Genomic DNA, 19533 nt, shown 5'->3' with positions numbered 1-19533 from the left:
AGATGTTAATCATACTGGTGAGTAAATAGTGATGTCCCCTCATTTTTACCTACACTTTTAGTTAAAAGACCATTTATCATTTTTTACCTCTAATCCTTTTAGTATCTTCTCTTTCAGATATCTCGAAAATTGAACTTGCAATTCTTTCAAAATTGCTTTGCTCTTGCTATAGATTTCTTCTATGTATATTTGCTTTATCCAGATACTTTTCTTGCATCCATCATCTGTAATTCTATTTCCACTTCTAATATAGTGCATTGAGGAATGTAGTGTTAAAGTACAAATATGACATTTACATTGTTATTGAAGATAAGTGAAAGGATGGGGATTAAAAAGTATACAATCTGTTGGAGAAGAGTGAATGAAATGGAATAATTTGTTCATGTAGAGTGATTGGCCTTGGCAAGGAGAAGGACCAGCTCATTATATGAAACAGGGTTGAAGGAAGAGAAAGTAGTAGAAGGAATCTATTGATATGAGAGATAAGGAAAAACAGAGAAAAGGGAGCTTTTGGTCGGCGGCCTAAATTTTTTTGTAACATATGTGGCAAGATCCTCAGCTGATCCAGGCATATAGCACAGTGCTCTGTACATATTAAGGACTTAGTGAGTACTTAAAATATTGAAATGACTACTTGTAGGAGCTTAACTTCAGCTTGTGCTGAATCCATATATTCCATTTTTACTATATTTCTATGCAATTATCAAACAAGGCCAGTAGCATTCAAAAGGGTATTGACAAAGTTAAATTTTGTCTGAATTAGTTTATCTATTATAATCTTGAAATATGTTTATCTGAACCACAGGAAAATAAGAACAACAATATTTTATTCCTCTATATTTCTCTACAGTTACCACTGTGGGAGGTGAATTCTCTGGAGAGCTGAGTGAATGAACCTGGCAAAGCAGCAAAGTTGCACAGGAAGCCACTGTTTAATGGGAAAATGTCCATTCTGTTATGAATAATGGCAAAGGTAAGATAGAAACAAATAATTGATTTTCATGGAAGGGAGAAGAATTGACGTAGGTTTAATTCACCATCTGTATTTGCCAGACTACTCCAATTTCTTTTAACATGGCATGTTTTAGTCTTCAGTTTAAAGCTTCCTAATTTTTAAGCATTAATTTCAGTGTAGTTAATTCATGTTTTCAGAAAGGGGACACTACTTCTTTTTGAACACAGAAACAGTTGTCTATTTCCCTTATATATTTATTCTCCCTATGCAAAACATAACTTCCATTTTAGGAAAAGTAAATCAAACTTGATTTATCATAAGAGAAATCATTTTTTCTTATCAGCAAAATTTTGCTAATTTTCAAGCAAAATGTTATTTGACTTCAATTTCATTTAAACTTGTGAAAGTCACAAATTTAGCAATCACAGAAATTATGAATTTCACAACTTTAACATGGAACTGAGGAAGCATGGCATAGTGGAAAGAGACTTGACTTTGGCATCGGAAAATGTGAGTTTAAAACACATCTCTGACAAAGATTAACTTTGGATATGTCCTTAATCTCTTAGTGTCAGTGGTTGTGTTATAAGATCACATATTACAAGAAAGTAACATATTTGTTTCAATGGAATACTTTCCTCTACCACTGAAATTACAGGTCTCAATAAATCAAAACATTTTATGATTTCTCATATCATTTACTTTTCCAATTTTCACATCATGAAGAAAAGTCATGAAACTTTGACCTGAAACTCCCTTAGAATATTTACTTATTCTCATCTGAGTTGAAGAGGAAACAATGTGCACATCTGGAGGAATGTAGAAGTCTTTTGGACACATAACATGAGAGATATACACAGAGTTAAAATGGAGATTGAAGTAGAATTTATTATGCTTCAGCTGATGTTAAAAAGAGTTAGAGGTAGCAATTATAATCTCAGACAAAGTTATGGCTAAACATATTAAATTTAAAGAGATAAATAGGGTAATTACATTTTGATAAATGATAGATGAAACAATCTCAATACTGAATCTATGCCCACCAAACGCCATAATGTCTAATTCTTAAAAATTATATAATTTTGCAGCTATCAGATTGGCTAAAACAATTGAAGGGGATAGAAACAAATGTTGACGGGGAAGTGGAAAAATTGAGACACTAATTCATTGTTGGTGGAATTGTGAACTGATTTTGGAGACCAATCAGGAATTATACCCAAACAGTTATTAAATTGCCTGTATTCTTTGACCTAGCAATACCACTATCAGATGTATTTCCAAAGATGTTTAGGGAAAAAAAAAGGAAAAGAACCCTTATGTTCTAAAATATTTATAGCAGCTCTCTTTGTGGTGGCAAAGAACTTGATGCCCATCAATTTGAGAATGGCTGAACAAGTTGTGATATGTGATTGTGATGAAACACCACTGTGCTATAAGAAATGATCAGCTCAACATCTTAGAAAAAGATGGATAGACTTGCACAAAATGTACACAGTGACAACAATATTGTATGTATGTATGTATGTATATATGTGTGTGTGTGTGTAATGGTAACCATCTCTAGAGTGAGAAGGAGGGAAGAAAAAAGGAAGTAAAAAGGAAATTTGCATGATAACTTTATCATACATTTAAAAGGAATAGCAAGTTGTACATAATAGATTTGCAGTTTCACGTATAATATTTTTATTATAGTGTTACGAAAATGCTTGTTTTATTCAATAAATCAAAAAATTAAATAAATAAAAACTTAAAAAGAACAAATGAATGCACAAATGAATGAATGAATGAATGAATGAATGAAACAATTATTATATGCACAGCACTGTGCTAAATTGTGGGAAGAGAAATAAAAAAGGAAGATTATCATTGCTCTGAAGGAGCTCACATTCAAATGGAGACCACACATAGAAACTTTCAGCTACAAGTCAGAAAGGTCCTATAGTCCTTAAGGTGTGACAGCAAAACAGAAGCTAATAGTTTTTTTTAAATTCATTAATTTATTTATTTTTAGTTTTCAATATTCACATCCACAAGATTTTGAGTTCCCAATTTTCTCCCCATCTCACCCCTCCCCCCAACCTCAAGGGAAACCCCTAATCTGCCCTTGCTTTTATTTCCTCCGCACTTTTCCTTATCCCCTTCCTCTTCTATTTTCCAGTAGGGTAGGATAGATTTCTATACCCCATTTCTATACCCCATATTTCCCAGTTGCATGTGAAATTTTTTTTAACATTTGTTTTCAAAACTTTGGGTTCCAAATTTTCTCCCTTCCTCCCTCTCCACCCACTGTCTTTGGGAAGGAAAGCAACTCAATACAGGTTATAGTTGTATAGTCATGCAAGACACTTCCACAGTACTCATGCTGTGGAAAGCTAACTGTATTTCCCTTCATCCTATCCTGCCCCTCATTTATTCTATTCTCTATTTTGACCATGTCCATTATCATAACTGTTTGCTTCTGATTACCTCCTACCGCAATCTGTCCTCCACTCTATCATCTCCCCCCCCTTATCCTCTTCCTCACTATGTTCCTGTAAGATAACATAGCTTTCCATACCCAATTGCATGTGTATGTTATTCCCTCCTTTAGCCAAATCTGATGAGAATAAGATTCACTCCTTCCCTCTCACCTTCCCCCACTTCCCCTCTACTGTAAAAGCCTTTTCTTGTCCATTTCATGTGAGATAATTTACTCATTCTACATCTCCCTTTCTCCTTCTTCAAGTATAATCCTCTCTCATCCCTTAATTTTATTATCCAGATATCACCCCATTCATCTTCAACTCACCCTGTGCCCTCTATCTATGAATCTATCTCTATATATAATTTTTCCCCTCCAACTACCCTGATATTGACAAAGGTCTCATGAGTTACAAACATCATCTTTCCCTGTCATATGTAAATAGTTCAACCTTAATAAGTCCCTTATGATTTCTCTTTCCTGTTTACCTCTTCATACTTCTCTTGAGTCTTATATTTGAAAGTCAAATTTTCTATTCAGCTCTGATCTTTTCATTAAGATGTTTGAAAGTCCCCTATTTTACCAAATGTCCATTATTCACCTGAAGGATAATACTCAGTTTTGCTGGGTAGGTGATTCTTGGCTGTAATCCTATTTCCTTTGCTTTCTGGAATATTATATTCCAAGCCCTATGATCCCTTAATGTAGAAGCTGCTAAATCTGTGTTATCCTGATTGTGTTTCCACCATACTTGAATTATTTCTTTCTGGCTGCTTGCAATATTTTCTTCTTTACCTGGGAACTCTAGAATTTGGCTACACTATTCCTAGGAGTTTTCCTTTGAGGATCTCTTTCAGGAGGTGATTTGCAGATTCTTTCCATTTCTATTTCACCCTCTGGTTGTAGAATATCAGGGCAGTTTTCCTTGATAATTTCTTGAAAGATGATGTGTAAGCTCTTTTTTTGATCATGGTTTTCAGATAGTCCAATAATTTTAAAATTATCTCTCCTGTATCTATTTTCCAGGCCAGTTGTTCTTCCAATGAGATATTTCACATTTTCTTCTATTTTTTTCATTCTTTTGGTTTTGTTTTACAATTTCTTCATTTCTCATAAAGTCACTAGTTTCCAATTGCTCCATTCTAATTTTTAAGGAAGTATTTTCTTCAGGGAACTTTTGGACTTCTTTTTCCATCGGTCCAATTCTGTTTTTGAAGGCATTCTTTTCATCAGCTTTTTGGACCTCTTTTGCCATTTGGGTTAGGCTGTTTTTTTAAGGTGTTATTTCATTCAGTATATTTTTTTGTTGAGTCTCCATTGGCAAGCTGTTGACTAGTTTTTCATGATTTTCTTGCATCACTCTCATTTCTCTTCCCAGTTTTTCCTCTACTTCTCTTACTTGCTTCTCAAAATCCTTTTTGAGCTCTTCCATGGCTTGGGACCAACTCATATTTTTCTTGGAGGTTTTGGATGTAGGAGCTTTGACTTTGTTGTCTTCTTCTGGTTGTATGCTTTGATCTTCTTTGTCACTAAAGAAAGATTCTATGGTCAGATTTTTTTTTTTTGTAGTTTGCTCATAACCCCAGGCAATTTCTTGAGTTATAAACTATTTGTTAAGGTAGAGGTCTACTTCCAGTGTTGATAATGTACTGTCCCAAGCTTCAGGGGTTTTGTGCAGCTGTTTTCAGAGATACTTGTAGGGATCTGTAAGTTTTCAGTTCTTCCAAGGTAGTATGATCAAGGGCTAGATGTTTACTCCTTTCCTGGCCTGTGCTCTGGTCTGTGAGTGAACACAGGCTTTCTTTTCTGCCTTGGAATGGTGAGGATTCTCTCTCCACAGCCACTACAAGGTCCACCACACCAGCACTCCTCCTCACCCCAAGATTGTCATCCAGAACTGTGACCCAGATGCTAGCACAAGCAAAGCTTGAGAATCATGCCTAAGCATCAGCAAAGAGATCTCTGCAATCCAGCTCTGATCAGCCACTCAATTTCCCCTCAGTTTTTGTGCTGAGAGTTCCAGGAGCAGCAGAAGCCTCAGGCCTGCACTTGGGACTGGAGCTGGGCCCAAGCTTCTCTCTCACAGTGGTCACAGACTTTTCCTACTGACCTTCTAAGTTGTCTTTGGTGTTTGTGGATTTAGAAGTTTGGAAACTGCTATAGGTGCCCTGTGATTCACTCTGAGGCCTACTCCAGGTTCACTGAGGCCTGGTCTTTGCCTGAGTGCCAACACTGAATTGGTTTCTCTCCCATCCAAGTGCTATAGAGTTTTCTAACCAACTATCCAGGTTGTCTTGGGCTGGAAATTTGTTTCAGTCTGTGTTTTTGTGGGTTCTGCTGTTATAGAATTTATTCAAAGCCATTTTTTTTTACAGATATTTAGAGGAATTTTTGGGAGAGCTCAAGCAAGTCACTGCTTTTACTCTACCATCTTGGCTCAGCCACTGTTAATGGGTTTTTTAAATGTTATCTCCACAGATAAAATTCTATTAATTTCTGATCATGAACCATTTTATGTGCCAAGAGTTTTGGGCCAATAACTTTCTTTTCTGAGTCTTCAATTGATGTGGCTATAGCAGCTGCAGAAATAGCTAAAGCAACAATTTCTGCCTTTCTTAATTGGATCCTGCCCCCAACTATTAATTCCCTCACTCCCAAATGATGTTGTACAAATTTATATTTGTTCACTTTTTGTTTATGCTGTAGATATGTACTTGTTTTTCCCCTATATTATAGGGTTCCTTCCTTCTGTTTCATTCTTGGTACTTGTATCCCCAGAGCTTAGCACAGTTCCTGGTGCATAATTAAGTGCTTTAAAACAAATGCTTGATGTTTTATTGAACGATAGCTGACATGAAGAATAAAAGCAAAAAGAGAAAAAAAAATGCAATAGTATTCCATCACATTTGTATGACATAACTTCTCCATCTATTTCCAAATTTATGGGTAATACCTCATATCCTCATTCTTTGTCACCTCAAAAAAAAAGAGCTATAAATATTTTAGCATAGCCTTAGTTTAGTTGATTACAATGAATCCCTCCCTTAATATACCCTCTCCCCAACTCCCCCTCCCCCTTTCTCCCCTTTCCCTCTTATTTCTCTATTCAGTTAAATTTATATCTGTGCCCAACTCTAAATGTCTTTCTTTCTTTCTTTCTTTCTTTCTTTCTTTCTTTCTTTCTTTCTTTCTTTCTCTCTTCTTTCTCTCTTCTTTCTCTCTTTCTCTCTTTCTCTCTTTCTCTCTTTCTCTCTTTCTCTCTTTCTCTCTTTCTCTCTTTCTCCCTTTCTCCCTTTCTCCCTTTCTCCCTTCCTTCCTTCCTTCCTTCCTTCCTTCCTTCCTTCCTTCCTTCCTTCCTTCCTTCCTTTCTTTCTTTCTTTCTTTCTTTCTTTCTTTCTTTCTTTCTTTCTTTCTTTCTTTCTTTCTTTCTTTCTTTCTTCCTTTCATAGACAAGTTCTAATGAGTGTAAAGTTCAAATGTCAGCCACTCTTCCCCATTCTCCCTTTTTGCTTATACAATTGTCTACTTGCTCACCTGTATTATGTTAAATGGTTTCCCACAACCTTCCTTTCCTTACCCTCCCCTCATTGCATTTCTTTCCACCCCTTTTAATTCTTCCTTTAAGACTGTCCACACATAACAAAACCACTTCCAGATCTTGACTACTTAGAATCCCTCTATGACCCTTGATAATGACAAGTTTTAGAGGAGATACATGTATCTTCTCCCCACATTTAAATTTAGTAGTTTATTCTTATTTAATATTTTATCATTTTTCATCCATATTTACCTTTTTAAAAATATTTGTCTTTATTACTCCTGTATTTGACGTTGAAAATTTATCTGTAGCTATGGTCTTTTCATGAGGAATGGCTAGATGTTCAAGTTTAACTAAACATCCTGTAGAATTATACTCAGTTTTTCTTGATAAGTTATTCTTAAATATAAACCTTGGTCTTCTGGAACGTTGTATTCCAAGTTCTCATCTCCTTGATATCATGGGCTGCTAAAGCATATGTAATTCTAACGTTAACTCCTCAATACTTGAATTCTGGCTGCTTACTGCATGTTTTCTTTGACTTGGAAATGCTGAATTTTGCTACGGTGTTACTGAGTTTTCATTTTGGGGGTTTCTTTTAGGAGGTGGCCAGTGAGTTATTTCTATTTTCATATTGCCCTGGTTTTAAGAGATGTGAAAAGTTTTCTTTTTTTAAGATTTCTTGAAAAAAGGATGTCTAGGTTATTTTTTTTTTTGGTCAAGGTATTAATATAGTCCAATGATTCTTATGTGTCCGCTCTCTGACCAGTTTTCCAGGATAGTTGTTTTTGCTATGTGATACTTTATCTTGTATTCTGAATTTTAAGTCTTTTGACTGTTTTGATACTTATTGCCTCGTGAAGTCATTGGTTTCCGTATAGCCCATTCTAATTTTCTGGTAGTTTGTTGCTTGTGCATCGTGTTGTATCTCTGTGCCAAGCTGTCAATTTTCTCCCCCACCCCCCAACACTCTCATTTAAGTATGTGTACATGCACATTTACACATAAATACATGTATATACAATTATACATACATACAAACACACATTCACACCCATGTATACTCTCTTCATATCTTCCAGGAATTCTTTCTCAGGCTCTGTTTTCCTCTTATACTTAATTTATAGATATTTTGTAGTAATTATCTTTTTCTGGTTTTCTGTATTGAGCTTCTCCTGCTACCATGATAACTCTTTATGGTGGTATTCTTGTATGTGTGTGTGTGTGTGTGTGTGTGTGTGTGTGTGTTTGTGTTTCTCCATTTTCTAGCTTGCTTCCTGAATTTGAACTTTGATGTTAAGATTGAACTCTGCAGCAATTCTAGAGGGAAGGTCTGGGTTGGTCACGTTGCTGCTTTCTTGGGGTATTTGTTGTTGTAATTATTATTTAGTTATGTCCAACTCTTAGTGACCCAATTTGGAATTTTCTTGGTAAAGATACTGGAGTGGTCTGCCACATCCTTCTCCAGCTCATTTTATAGATGAGGCAACTGAGGCAAACCGGTTGAAGTGATTTGTCCACACAACTACTAAGTGTCTGGGGCCAGGTTTAAATTCAAGAAGATGAATCTTCCTGACTCCAAGTCTGGCACTTTACCGACTGCACAACTAGCTTCCCTACTTGAAATATTCTTATTCCAAGATTTCAGTAACAGTTTGAGGACCTGTAAGCTTTCAATACTTCAAAAGTGGTCTGATATAGGGCAAAGTCTGATTGCTGCCCACCATGGTCTGAGTTCTGAAGGTCTGGAATGGGGTTTGTTTTTAAGGATCACTAGACTAATGCTCTTACTCCAATACCTATCAGACAACTAGAAAGCTCTTTCAGGTCAGAGGGGCAAAATTTTAGGCCCTGTTTGGTCCATGATGTCTTCTGTAAATATTCTTCTATAGGCTGGGCTAGATCCTGGAATGTAGACCCTGCTCTCCTCCTCTCATCTGAGTTACACAGTTGCTGATTGCTTCAAAACTTTAGAATGTTTATTGGGTATGACTCTGGTTTCTTGAGTCAGTTTCCTCGTTTGCAAGAAGGTGAGGTTTGGCCTGGGCAAAGTCTGATATTTTATATAGATAGGTATTTGTTGCAAGATGCTGCTATATTCTAAATAAGGGCTCTCTATTAACTGTGACCAAACAGAATTCATTGTATTATATGCTTAAAACAAACATCTCCTTAGCCCAAATTCTTTTTATTCCATCCAAAATTGTATTCTTTATTTTATTTTTAATGAAAATGGAGTTTGGGATTATTCCAATCCAAGGCTATACACATTGCTTGTGTATGAACAGATACAAATATTGTGCTACAGTAATTCAGAAACTGCACAATATAATGGGAAGAGTACTGAACTTAAGGTAGAGAGCAAGTGGCGTTGAGTCTCAATTCTGTTACTTGCTTGTTATATGACCATTATATCATTGAATATATTATTTAACTGTTTTCAGATTTCCTCATGTGGGAATATGGGAATAGTAATAAGATATGAACCTTAAATTGTTGCTGTAATAAAAAAATAGGTTTGCTATATACTTTACAACTATAAGGTACAATATAAATGCAAACTGTTTGTATTTAAAGAAATAAAGAAATTTAAAGAAAGAAAATCTACTATGGAAGTCATCATTTTGAGAGTGAAGTAGTGAAAGACCAAAAAACAAAACAAGAAAACAAAAAAAAAAACAATGTGAAATCCCTTTGTCCATAGCGGATCCCATTTTCAAATTCAAAAGTTAACAAAATGAGGTCTAGTAAGGAAAAGAGATTTCATCCTCTCTTTTGGTTCTTTTTTAAAAAAATGATCAAAATTAAATTTACACTAGTAAAAAGTAGCTTTGTGACCTCTCAGATTCTTTACAAAATGTTCTCAATGGTGGGTTAACAAGCTTTTGTGTGTTTGGATTCTATCTGTTAACACAAGGTGGTTATCAGAAGTCATACTGGTGTTTATTATTCAGAGAAAGAGAACCATCTGATAACTATTCAGTGGGAAAAAAATCATATGTAAAGATAAATCACTCCAGTTTATTTATTCAAGAAAAATGCTTATTCTTCTCCCCCAAAAGAATTTCTCTTTTCAAAATGGATAAATAGGAGAAACTTCATATGATCATTTGTAGTTGAGCCCAATATTACACTTTTTAAGCATTAAAATGTGTCCAAAGTAAGAAAACTCTTAATTTGCATTTTTCTATTTTCAAGGATCCTCCATAAAAATCACTCAAGTTCAAAATTTCTCATTCCCAGTAACCCCTATTTCTTGTATAATCTGATAGAAGGAGCTAGTGCTCTCTTGCTCATGTAAAACTTAAAAAAGCAAAGAAACAAACAGAAATCTTAATTTGTGGTCATTAGAGAAAACAAACAAAGAAACAAACAACCTTTTTGATTTTTCTTAAAGGGTCCCAAGGAGGAAGAATTACAAAGACCACTCCTGTTTGCCAGTATAATGTTATCAAAATTATATTCACTGGTCTTTCATCCATTCATATCTTGTATCACTGAAATGATAGGACTCCATTATTTCTCTTGAGAGTACATTTATTTCTCACTTTCACATACCTCATTGTAGGAGAAAAATACTAACAGTCTGCCTTTTTTGTCCCTTTAATCTCTTCAATCCCACTGGAGATAGACACTTTTCAACCACACTTTTTTTTTAAAAAGATTCAATTTAATTCAACATAATTTTTTTTCATTCAAAATAGTTTGATTTTTTTCAAATTACATGTAAAGATAGTTTTCAACATTTATTTGTATAAAATTTTGAGCTCCAAATTTTCTCCCTCCTTTCCTCCTTCCTGTCCCCCCTCCCTAAGACAGCAAGCAATCTGATATAGATTATACATGTGCAATCATGTTAAACTTATTTCCACAGTTAGTCATGTTGTCAAAGAAGAATCAGAAAAAAAGGAAAAAATTAAAAACAAAAATAAAAGCAAAAAAAGTGAAAATAGTATGCTTTGATCTGAATTCAGACTCCACAGTTCTTCCTTTGGATGTGGATAGCATTTTCCATCATGAGTCTTTTGGAATTGTCTTGTATTGTATCACTGAGAAGAGCTAAGTCTATCATGGTTAATTAACACACAATGTTGCTGTTGCTGTGTACTTTGTTCTGGAGTTCTTCTCACTTCACTGAGCATCAGTTCATGTAAATCTTTTCAGGTTTTTCTGAAATCTGCCTGCTCATTATTTCTTATAGCACAATACATTCCATTACATTTATATACCACAACTCTTTCAGCCATTTCCCCATTTGATGGGTATTTCCTCAATTTCCATTTCTTTGCCACCACAAAAAGAGCTGCTATAATTATTTTTGTACATGTAGGTCCTTTTCCCTTTTGAATGATCTCCTTGGGATACAGAGCTAGTAGCAGTATTGCTGGATTAAAGGGTATGCACAGTTTTATAGCCCTTTGGGCATAGTTCCAAATTACTCTCCAGAATAGTTGAATCAGTTCACAAGTCCACTAATAATTCATTAATGTTCCAGTTTTCCCACATCTTCTCCAAAATGTATCATTTTCCTTTTCTGTGATATTAAACAATCTGATAATGTGAAGAGTTGTTTTAATTTGCATTTCTTGAATCAATAGTGCTCTAGAGCATTTTTTCATATGACTATAGACAGATTCAATTTCTTCATCTGAAAACTGCCTGTTCATATCTTTTAACCATTTACCAATTAGTAATCAACTACACTGTTTAATTTTTGTTCTTCCTCTTAATCATTATATCATCTTCAAATATTACAGTTGGAATTTTAGTTTTCCTTGTATGGCATTTAATTTAGCAATTTACATGTATCTTCTTGAATATTTATCATTTATATTGTTCCTTTCCTTATATGTCTTGTGCAATAGAGAGGTCAAACTTACATTCTGTAGATTCCTGAGTGCAACCTGAACAAGATTAATATATAAATGTGAAATGTTTAACAAAATAAATAAAAATACAATGCAACATAGATAATATAAATTTGTGGTTTTCTAAGTCAATTTGAGTTTGACATTGCTAATGAACAAAATTTAATTTTTAATGGTACATTGATTTTATAACAACACATATACCCACATACTATATACATGCATGTATATATATAGATATATATGTATATATGCATGTATTTATATGTACATGCTTACGTGCACATACATTGATCTGTATAACTGTGATCATAATAAATGCAATATGATATTTGACATTGTTGAATCATAAATATATTTTATAAGAGTCCACCAATACATACAAGATTCTATGCTTAGCTTTCAAAAAAAGAGAAGATAATGTGTTTTGAATCACCTTCAAAGTTGCCTCCTTGCCTGGTAAATTATAGCTTAATGTTCAGAAAGGCAGAATTTTATATTACTCATCCAGTGAGTGACCTCCCAAACCATAATTCTTTAGCCTTAACTTGTCTTTTGACCTATATCCCCACTTGAATATTCTCTAATGAACTCTAATTTTATATAACTAACTGAACCCATTGTTTTCCCTCTCTCATGAACATTAATTTATTCTCAATTCATACTCCGTATTGCTGTGAAGTATTCCTGACATTAAGTCTCAGACACATGGAGTCATGTTTCCTTTTACTGTAAGTTTGCCCAGTGTATCAGAGCACCCTCCTCTGGGGAGAGGAAGCAAAATCAGATCATACGATACAGAAAGTAAATACTAGACTGAATTTGTCTATGCACAACTATCTCTTGCTTCCCAGATTATGATATTATTGCAAAGATGGAAGACTGGAGTAGAACACGTATGTATCCACCACTCATGAACATGATGGTTACATACTTGTGAATACTTCCTGCACATCTAAGGAAAAGATCCAGTAGAAAATAAAACTAGTACCACCTCCCTATAATATCTAGATTCTAACATTTCATTTTAATAAGCTTTCAGCTAATGCAACACACAATCTGTTCGTATCAAGTCAATCAAATTCTGTTGTATACCCTCTACACAAATATTAACTCATCTGTACAGCTCCAGACCTCTCCTACAAAAGCCCCATACTGACTTTTTTTTTAAAAACATTTCAAAATGTTGGTGAAAATGCTGGTGTAGTTCTTTATCAAGAGTGAAGGAGGGAACTATTCCCGTGCCAACCAGATATTTTGCAGTTTATTTCCTCAGCATATAGGTGAAACAGTGGGTACAGCTCTAGGCCTGGAGTCAGGAAAACTTGAATTCAAATTTGGCCTTAGACACTTACTAGCAGCATCACCCTGGGCAAATCACTTAACCCTATTTGCCTCAGTTTCCTTTTGCCAAGAAAATCCCAAAAAGGGTCATGAAATATCAGACAAGACTGAAAAATGACTAAGATTAAAACAACAAAAGTTATCTGAATCTTGATATATTTTATTCCATGACTTCAAGTAGTTTGCTTGAGAGAAAGGTTGTGAATGAATGTGCTAGGTGCCTGGTGATTTATTAGTCATGGCTTACCTACTCCACAGCATGGTATAATGGATACATCACTAGATGTTAAATCAGAATACTTAAGATTAAATATTGGCTATAATATTCTTAGCCTTAGGCAAGGTATTTCATGTCTCTAGGCCTGTAAAATGAAGGGGTTGGAATACCTGTTACCATAAGGAGTACTCCATACCCTCAGACTCAACTAATCCCCCAAATCACTAGGGAAGCTTGCATGTGATGGGAATAAATAATGTCATTACTTCCAAGGAGATGAAGTATGATGAGGCCCTACCATCTCCCTTTTTTTGTCTTCTTAGGTCATACAGGCTTTTCCATCTGTCCTGTAGCTAAACTTTATATATATTTCACCCTCACTTAAAATGAGCTCTTTGAAAATGGAGACTGTCTTATTTTTTCTTCTTTGTACCCCTAGTGCTTCACATAGTGCTTAGCAGATAGTAAATGTTTAACAATTGCTTTTTCAGACATTTGTTCATCCTCTAAAATCCTCTTTGTCTCTCAGTTCTATGAACAATTGAATTCATTTAGGTTTCATTCATCTTTAGGAAATAGAGAATATTATGTGAAAGTTTAGGTATTCATAGTGTAACTAAATCTCCCACCTTACATTCAAAGGTTCCTTATAGGATCATGGATTTAGAGATAGAAGAGATATAAAATATCATGGATGAAATTTTGTAGATGCTAAAACTAAAGCTGGTGGAGATTCAATAATTTCCCATACTCAATGAATGTCTGAGGTTGGATTTGAACCCAGGTCTTCCTGAATCCAATTTTGTAATATTGTCTACTATACTTCACTACCTGTCTATGAAAATGATGGACTTACTTTGTAATCTACCTTCACAGTCTAGGAAATGAACTTTATACATTGAATTTCCCCATTTGAGTTGCCATATATCATGATTTTTCAATTAGGTATGTCTCTAGATATCATGAAAATTTAATTTTATCCTCATATTCACTCCAACACTCTTCTACATAGAATAAAGTAGAATAGTTGGAAAAAGAGAAATACCTGAAATATAGCTAAAAAGTGTTATTGAATAATTTAAACATCATATTTTAAGGATAGACAGTTTTATTTAATTATTACCTTAAGTGCAAAAGGTCTTATGTAGGAAAAATATTTATATCAGCTCTTTATGGTGGCAAAGGGTTGGAAATTGAAGGGATGTTTGTCAATAGGGGAATAGCCAAAAAAGTTGTGGTATGTGATTATGATGGAATGTTATTGTGATACAAAAAATGATGAGCAGGATGGTTCCAGAAAAAGAAAAGCCTGGGAAAACTTATATGAACTGATGCAAAACAAAGTGAGCAGAGTCAAGAGATAATTGCAAATAGTAACAGCATTATTATATAATGATAAACTATGAATGACTTAGCTATTCTTGGAAATATGATACAAGAAAATTCTGAAGTATTGTGATGAAAAATGCTATCTGCCTCCAGAGAAAGAACTGATGGAGTCTGAATGCAGACCAAAGTGCACTTTTTAAAACTTCCTTTATTTTTCTTGCATTTTTGGGAGGATCTCTGTTCTCTTTTGCCACATGGTTAAAATGGAAATATGATTTGCATGCCTGCACATGTATAATCTATATCAAAATCCTTGCCTTTTCAAGGAGGGAAGACAGTTAATAGGAGGTAATTTGGAACTCAAAATATTAAAAATATTTTTACATGTAATTGAGAAAATAAATGAAAACATTCTACAAATGATACAGATTTTATGAAAGAGTTATTTCTCTAAATTGTAGTCAAAGTTTCTTGCAAAATGTCAGTAGGGAAATTTTATAACTAGTTAGTTCTCTAATAAACTGTGCCCTCAAGTTTCCTATTTCCTATATTAAACTTGGTTTACTATTTAAAAGACTTTAACATCCAGTTTTCATTAATTAAAAATGAACTGAATTGCATTTGGAAAATTATATAAGCTTTTTGTGATCCTCGGTTTTACCCTGAAACAAAGGCCCATATGTTTCTTGTTTTTGTTTTTTTTTGAACACTGATTCTTCTGGTAATGCTCTATGACTATGATTCACAGAACACCTCAGCCTTCAAACAATTCAAGTTGAAAGAAGTTCCCTGCAAAAGGTAATGAAGAGATTCACAGTGTGTCGAGCAAGCTGCAGATGGTTAGCAGTGAAGCTACACAAGTTAAAAGATATAAAATGTCTTAGCAAAGAAATGTGTGCCTGAAAAAGAAAGTAGTCCTGTCATGTAGTAAGAGGGAATCATTGCCAATGAATAAACTTTGCTGTATTGGTGCCCTCACAATGTCAAGAGATATAAAATAAATTCCCCAGTGAATAGCTAGACTCTTTATAGAGGAGTTACAGGAGGACATGTATGGAAAATATATGTATCTATATCTATATCTATAGGTATAGATAGATACATATATACATACACATGCATATCTATTTATTCATTTATACACACACTACATATGTGTGTATAAACAATAATTCCAAGTTTACTCAAGAAGTACTTGTAAAACATCCCTATTGGCATATGAGTATATGCATATGTATTTGTATATGTTGAGATCTGTACTATTCAAAGTTGTACTAACCTGGAGGTGCTCATAGAGTCTTAATAAGAGATAAATGACAGCTGTCTATGCATCAGAGGAGGAAAGGTACAAAGTGATGAAGATAATGCATGTTTTGAGTCAGATAGAGGTACAGATTATTATTGCTTTTCAACCTTTTCCCTCGAACTATTCAAAATTTTAAACATTTGATCAGACATTTATTCTTTTACTTTGTGTTTTGGAGCTTAAAAGGGTTGGAAGGCAAGAAAGTTCAGTACGTAAGTAGACAGCTTTTGTCAAATATTACTCCTACGTTATTATCCAGATTCTTTCTGTTCTTTAATTAATGTCTCAGTGAAAAAAAACAGTCTCCCATTAGTTATATTTCAAGTAAGTTTCTCAATTTCTGTTCCTGACTATAAAGTGTCATGATAAATATTATGATGATTATCATTGTCATTGTTGTTGTTGTTTCCTCAACATTGGAATAATGTATTTTGGAGAAAAAGTTATACAGCAAATTATTCACCCTCCAGGACCTTAATGTTTATTTGGGGAAATAAAACTAACATACATGAAAGAATTAGACCAAAATTAAATATCAAGCTACGTAGTGTTGACTACAAGTTCAATAGTCATTCAGAAAAAGGAAAGAACAGTTAAAGGGAGTGATAAGAGAAAAGTGCATGGATGATGTGGAGCTTGAGATGGGCCTTGAAGACTTAATAGAATACAAAGAAATTGGAAAGAATATAGTAAAACCATTCCAAAACCACCATAAAGACTCAGTAAGTGATTATTTTTATTAGTGATAGTAAATCATCTTTACATAGAATTTTAAGATTTACACTTTAAGGATTTTTTCATGCCATCCTTGTGAGAGTTGAGGTTCAGAGTGGTCAAGAGAGCCCCAAATTTCAGTCCTAGCAAGTGTTGGAGCTGTGATTCAAACCCAAATCTCCCAAATCCAAGTTCAGTTCTCTTCCCAACAAAACATAATTAATTGATGTTAGGAGAAGCAGTGAAGGAGACACAATACAAAAAGGAATAAACATAATATATTTTAGGCTTATTGGTAGGAGACTCGATCAAGAGAAAATGTTGAGAAATAGTAAAAAATTAAGGTGATGAGGAAAGGTGGGGCTGTAGTTTTGGGAATTTGAAAGTCAGGCAGAGGAACTTGTACTTCATGTAGTAGACAATAGGTAGCCATTGAAGTTTTTTTTTTTCATTAGGGCAGTGAAATGATCAAAATGGTATCTTAAAAAAACTTAAATATAGAAATAATATGTAGTCTGGAATGGAGATGACAGAGACTCAATTCACGTAGATCATCTAGGAGACTGATTAATCAAACAATTAATTAAAGAATTTCCTCAATTGTAAAATAAGATGATTGAATAAGATGTTGTCTTAGGATCCTTTCTAGCTCAAATGCCGATATTTCTTGGAAACTTGCATGGACAAATAGAACAAGACCTGTTTAATTCCTTTAGTTCATAATGAAGTAGGACGTTTGTGTGAGAAAAGATGAGAAAATAGAATTTAGAAACTTATTAGGTATTGGAGATCATTAAAGAGATAAAGGAAAGTCCACTTTTTAAGTCCTATATGTGGTACTATACACGTTTCTTTTTAGTCTCTTGACATTTTTAATGTATGGTTTATGAATAAATTAATTCCACTCTTGTAACTTAAAGTATAAACCTATTAGACACAAAAGAAAATTATTTAAAAGCAAAAAGCCAGTTTAGACAAGACTTATCTTGTATTTCATCTATTTATAATAAATAGTATTTTGCACAGGTCATTGGCATGCATATTCACATTAAGAAAAGTTTTTTGAATATATAATGAAAACATATTTAAATTCCATCCTGCAGAATTTGAAGTAAATATATATTTGTATGCTTTGATTTCATTTCATTGTTTCTAATAAAAAGTTAACATTTAATAGCACTCCATTAAAAAGAAAAGTGATCTGAAATATTTTATATAGAGAGAAAAATTCAGAGATGGCAAAGAGATATGAAATTGGGAAGTAGAAGAAATAACCATTCCTGAAAAATACGTAACAAGTTATTGTTCACACTCTCATTCTCTTTTTCTCCCTGCTCCTGTGTACAATAATTCTACCTCTTACTGAGCTCTCTTTTCAAGCATACATTTTTAGCAGAAGTGTATTTTCCAGGCTAACACAGAAGCCGCTACAACAGATCTCACTGCTCATCCTCACAGGCAACATAGTATCATTCAAAATACCTAAGTCTTAAGAAAGCTGTTTCAACAAGTGTTGAGAATGGCAATGAACAGTCTTCAGTGTTCCTGACTTCACTTTCAAAACAACTTCTATAACAGTTCCTCAATTATGTCACTGACAAATAAACAGACTCAGCTGTTACTTTTTTTTACATTCTCAGAAGGTGATTTTCTAGTCTGAAATACTTAGCTTCTGAAAATGCCCAATTCATAAAAAGATCTTATTGCCCTGGAGACTTCTGAATAGAGAGGGAAAAAAAACAAAAACAAAAACAAACCAAGCCAATGAAACAAAACAAAACAAACAAGCAAAAAAACTAAAATAAAAAAAAAACCATCAAGACCAATAATGTACCTGGCTGATCAATAGCATGAACTTTTAGGAATAAATTGCACATTATTAAAAATACAAAATAATAGTCTCTCTCCTTCCAATAAACTTCTTTTGGCCATAGAAAGATTTATATAACATAAGCTGTGTATGAGAAAGTAATATGTAGAGGCAGAGGAATTAATCATGTTTAATAAACCTTGCAATTAATAACATTGTGTTCCTATTGAATGCCTTTCTCTGGGGAGCTCTCAGTATTTTATAGACCTTGTCTAAATAAGCTTCACAATTCCTCTGTGTATGAAAAGAATGCAACAAATGATCCAGTAGAGGAAATCCAAAAAGTACAGTAATTTTTCTCTTTCTTGTACCTCTGATATTCTAATACCTTTTCCACCTTTGCAGTAATTGCTGCAGTGGAAAACCATTTTAGCCATTGAGAAGCTATTTGGACTGACCAACTGGGACTGCTCCAGAATTAGGATGACTTAATTTGCCTTTGCTCACTCTTGTCATTCAAATGTACATTAATAATTTATTGGAAGTTATTTTTGAGTGGGCATTTCTTTGGATATATGTATACATTTGCTAGTAATCATGTTTTATTATATAATAATCCTATCACAAGATTGTACTGATGTTAAAATACTAAAATGTAAAAATAATGTGACGTAGTGAGGCAGCAAAGTGACACAGTGCTTATAGTGTTGGATTTGAAGTTAAGAAAATCTTACTTGGTTCAAATTTGCATCAATAATTTATTAGTTGTGTGGCCCTGGTCACTTAACCTCCCATGTGTAAAATGGAGATAATAATAGCACCTAGTTCACATGGTTTTTATGAGGAATAATGTGATAATATATGCAAAGTGCTTTGCAAATTTTAAAACACTATTAAAATGCTAGCCATTATTATTATAGCACAATGTATACATCAATATGTTGATTCTTTGATCTCATCATCATGCTTACCATCATGCCTTCTTATGAAA

General features: G+C 33.8%; 1 long non-coding RNA gene across 2 annotated transcripts in view; it reads left to right on the top strand.

Moving 5' to 3' along the window:
* LOC110214760 (uncharacterized) overlaps nt 1-19533 on the top strand; it is a 106764-nt gene that overhangs the window by 65192 nt on the left and 22039 nt on the right. For both annotated transcript variants that reach the window (XR_002326368.2, XR_002326367.2), the window contains exons 5-6: nt 851-973; nt 15461-15510. This is a non-coding gene — a long non-coding RNA (uncharacterized LOC110214760). The remainder of the gene's footprint in view (nt 1-850; nt 974-15460; nt 15511-19533) is intronic.

The sequence above is a fragment of the Phascolarctos cinereus genome, unplaced genomic scaffold, assembly GCF_003287225.1.
Source record: "Phascolarctos cinereus isolate Bilbo 61053 unplaced genomic scaffold, phaCin_HiC Scaffold_4;HRSCAF=312, whole genome shotgun sequence".
Lineage (NCBI taxonomy): Eukaryota > Metazoa > Chordata > Mammalia > Diprotodontia > Phascolarctidae > Phascolarctos > Phascolarctos cinereus.
Note: the sequence above shows the minus strand (reverse complement) of the source record. Positions and strands in the feature narration are given on the sequence as shown.